Raw genomic sequence first — 585 nt, forward strand, 5'->3', positions numbered from 1 at the left:
AAAGTTATGAGGTGTTGTACAAGAAATGGGGTAGATTAAAGCTTGTAGCGTTTTTTTATACACATGGTTCTTCTGTAGAAGTGAAAGAGTTGGGGATAAAAGTGAACAAACATTTATTTCGAAAATATTTATTTCATATGGTCAGAAACAAAGTTCAACTGACCAGTTCCTCATCTTTTATGGAGGAGCGTGAGGCCATCGCAGATGCAATGCCAGCCTTCCTGGCTTGGACCAGAGACTATCATACAAAGAACAGATGTTAGTGCAAAACAACAGAAAATCGCATAGAAACAGAGGTCAGAAACCAAGTGGAATCCAGATGTCAAAAATAAACATCTAAGCAAGAGAGCAACAACCTAGAACTTCAAAACTAGAGGTGGTGACTATGGGAGTCCCAGAAATCAAAGGGGAAACCAATGTCTGTGCAGTAAAGGAACAAGGGGTTAATGAAGAAACCAAACCATTACTGGTAAGCCTAGGTATGAACGGAAGCATCTAAAAACACCCTTCTTTAAAGCAGCCTTTTGAAAGTGATGGCCCAAACATGTTGATGCATGTCGGAGGAAAAGTAAGTAAACTAAAAAA

Source organism: Sinocyclocheilus grahami, unplaced genomic scaffold (genome assembly GCF_001515645.1).
Source record: "Sinocyclocheilus grahami isolate Dianchi unplaced genomic scaffold, SAMN03320097.WGS_v1.1 scaffold536.1, whole genome shotgun sequence".
NCBI lineage: Eukaryota > Metazoa > Chordata > Actinopteri > Cypriniformes > Cyprinidae > Sinocyclocheilus > Sinocyclocheilus grahami.